This window comes from Pristis pectinata, chromosome 5 (genome assembly GCF_009764475.1).
Source record: "Pristis pectinata isolate sPriPec2 chromosome 5, sPriPec2.1.pri, whole genome shotgun sequence".
NCBI lineage: Eukaryota > Metazoa > Chordata > Chondrichthyes > Rhinopristiformes > Pristidae > Pristis > Pristis pectinata.
The window spans coordinates 106248360-106252148 of NC_067409.1; positions in this window are offsets into that span (position 1 = coordinate 106248360).

Genomic DNA, 3789 nt, shown 5'->3' on the forward strand with positions numbered 1-3789 from the left:
TGCGATATTGTGTGGGATTTCACTTCTGAAAACATTACTAGATGCTTCACCCATTATTTCAGTACAGTAAGTGTAAATAAACTTCTTAATTATAATGTTTATATTTTTAAATTATTGACAAGAGGACAAATTATCTGGCCGTCCTGGCTGAAGGCAGAGATTAAAATAGTTAGTGAGGATTCAGGAAATTGGGAGGAGAATGCTCCTGCTAAAATCTCTATTCATGGTGAGTTAGGCTATATCTTGTGACTGCTCTTTCAAGCCAATATGAGCTGAAAAATTGTGTCAACTTAGTAGCTAACATGATACATGGGCATTACATTCCATTATAAAACTGTCAAAGATATTACCAGCAATAGCATCACATGAGATGTATCAATTATTTATTAAAAACATTAAAGGGATTGGACAGAAACAATTAGGTCACTCATCAAATCACTATGCCATCTCTCATGCCATGAGAAACACATTTGTTTTTAAATCTGGTTGTGCTCTATAACATTTTTGCAGCCAACAATGTTCTTACTGGAAAAAAAGGACAATGAAGATATACTTTATTTATGATTTTAATTCATGAATATATGTTGTATATCTATCAAATTGTGTTCAATCATAAATGAAGTGGTGAGAGTTGTTATTTGGATCCTCTGGGAGCCTTTCTCCTTTACAAAATTCACAGCTGTGTCTATGTGATGTATTTTTCATCAGGATATGCTTTCCTTACAGCCCAGTATCCTTTTTCCAGATTCTGCTCTCTTTCCTCCTCCTCCTCACTTGAAGACTTACAGGGAATAGTTTCTTGGGCATTCAATAACGATCCAAGTGTCCACCTGACATAACGGTTAATTCTTTATGTTTCAGCATGAGGATCAGCAGGATATTTCACTATAGAGGGCTACACACCTGAAGCAAATCCTTTTCTGTCCCCACAATTTCCAGGTCCTACCCGCAGCCTGGCCTGGAGTCAGAGCAAGAAATGGACAGAATAAACCCGACTCCAATTGAACATGTTCTTGGTGTCCGTAGCTCACTTCTTCCATTCAAATGTGGCCTGTTCCGCCACAGTCCTCCCCAATAGTCCCCAATAGAAGTGATATGTTAGTGATGGAACTAACAGCATTGATCTACTTCTTCAAGGGAAAATTTTGAATATCCAGTTTGTGTAGTTGTGCATATGGCTTTGGGTTGCTTCTGTGGCTGAATATGAGCCAACCAAAATGTGGCATACTGACCTTGTCTTAATATTTGAAAGGCTGAAGCTATTGTTTCATTTTACCTAGTGAAATACCTAAAAATTAACGTGGCACATTTAAGATAAGTAAGACAATTAAGAAGTGTATGAAATAATGTATTGTAGCACTATTTAGGAGCGAAGCAGTCATCTTCTCAAAACTCCCAGAAAACTAGACACTCTCTGAACAATGCTGCATACCTATTCACATTTCAACTGAGTATATAATTATATAGAAAGGGCAAATAAGCTTCAGCTGAGAGATACAGTGAAGATCAAATGAATTTCTATCATTGCATTCTAAGGCTTAATCTCAAACTCTGCATGAGTTTTGGTCATCTAATCACACGGTAGATATTATTACTTCTGGATAGTCACAGAGGCAAACAGCAAAGATGACTTTTGTCTTGGAGGATTTGAGACATGACAAATATTTAAAGAATTTTTTGCCTTTCTTTGGAAAAGAGGAGATCTCATAATGATTGAATTAAAATTTTGAAGACAATCCAATGATTCAGTCAAGCCCCATTGTCCACTGCAGCAGTGCTATTGCCAGAGTATTTACATTACATAGGACATCAGTAAAAATGACAAATTATAAATGAACACTGGGAGGAAATTTTCATTTGCCAGTATACAGAATAACTCACTAGGAACTATTGTCAGAGGAGATATCTAGGTGATTTCAAAAAGAAAAGAGAAGCATTTCTGGAAAGTGATGAGAATAGGTAATTTCTGAAAATGAATTGAGCTGTTGGAATTAAAATGTTTTACGATTTTGGAACTCTTGGTTTTAAAAGAAGAACCAGCAGAGGATACAGATGTACTCTCTGTACCTTATGTAGACACATTGTGAACATAATTTATGGCTGCGCTACATCACTCAAAACATATCTTCCCCACAGACAGCAGCAAACAGAAATCCACCAGAAACTGAAGGAAATACTGAAAGGCAGGGATGCAGCACAACAGCTAAGCTTACCCTTTGGCCTCTGATTCTGCATTGCTGGTTTGAAATTCAAGATGGAGATGTGTTTCTTTTTAAAAACAGGATACCTTAAACAAAAGACAAGAAATATTTTCTGCAAACAGAAAGAAGAGAAAAAATAGCATTGTGACATAGCTCCAGATTTTATAGGGAGTTGTAGTATTGAATGCTGTGCCATAGGGAATGGTTCAGGCCGAGACCATTGTACCTTTAAGTGGAAATTGGATAAATTTATGAAGCAGTGGAAGATATTGGGCTTTGGGGAAAGAGATATGGAGTGGGACCAGTTTTGAATTTCGGCAACAAAGAACTGGCATAAGCATCATGAACTGAAAACCCTATTTCTGTACTGTAAATATCTGCGGTTCTGTGGCTGTATACAGCATTTAAAGTACTTACTATCTAGGGGACTGTTTCTGGTTAAGCATGCAGTGTCCATAGGTATCCATTATAATACAAGAGAAGCCATTAAAATGTGTTCTAGCACTATCAAAGTATATTGGTATAAAGGTTACTCTAAAAAGGTTAGTGTTGCTCATATTTCATTTGTAAAACAATTACAAACCAAACCATTTAAACAGTGAAGTAACCTGTGCCCAATATATCCGCAATAGCAGCCCTTTTCTGTTGTCTTGAGCAGTGTAAATCATATCCTTTGGTAGATTTAACATCTGTGATCTCTTTGATTTGAATTTTTAATTCAATATGTGCTACCATTCACATAACCCTTTTATATTTAACTATTTAAAAATCTCTCAAATTCTCATTAAAATCTTTACTCAAAATGTCTGGATGAATTGAATCCCAAAATTTAGATAGATTAGATAGATCTTCATCATATCATTCTGTATTTATTACGTACATTTAAATGGGTTTTATTTAATTGTGAGCATCCTTATAACATGAATTCAATAATGAAAATAGAGTATAGATAGAATGTGTGGCAAAAATCATTGGATGTTTGGGTGAAAACCCATTGAGATAAATGTATGGGGTTTATGCATAGTCCACCATTATTTTTCTTGGAGGTGATGGAGTTTAAATTCATTGAGGACAGGAAGATGTGAGCCATGTCTGTTGAGTAATAAACAACATTCATCTATTAATAGCAAATCATGTTTGGATCAGCAGAACCCAAACAGTCCAAAGGGGATACACCATGTAATTTGAGACTAAATAAGAGTTTATTAATCAGATGTTATTGTGTAAGTCTTAGCTCCTGTCTTTTTAACTGATAGATTTTTCATTCTCTTTTACAAATTGAATTCTTATTAGTTTTTAATTGCTTTATGGCGCGGCACTCATTGTACGAAACACAGCAGTGTAATCTATGCAAAATATAATCTTTCCTGAATGCCACATCATAACCACAGAGATGGCATTAGAATCAATCCACACTCCATGCAGCAATATAGTTTCTAGTTTAAATTAACATTTCAATCAAAGTACCATTTTTGTTTAAACATTATAACCATTTACTTAAATATCTGACATAAATAGAATGGTTGAGGAAGCGCAAGGGACATGATTGATATACTGCTCCTGAACGAGCCATAATTCATTTGTGACT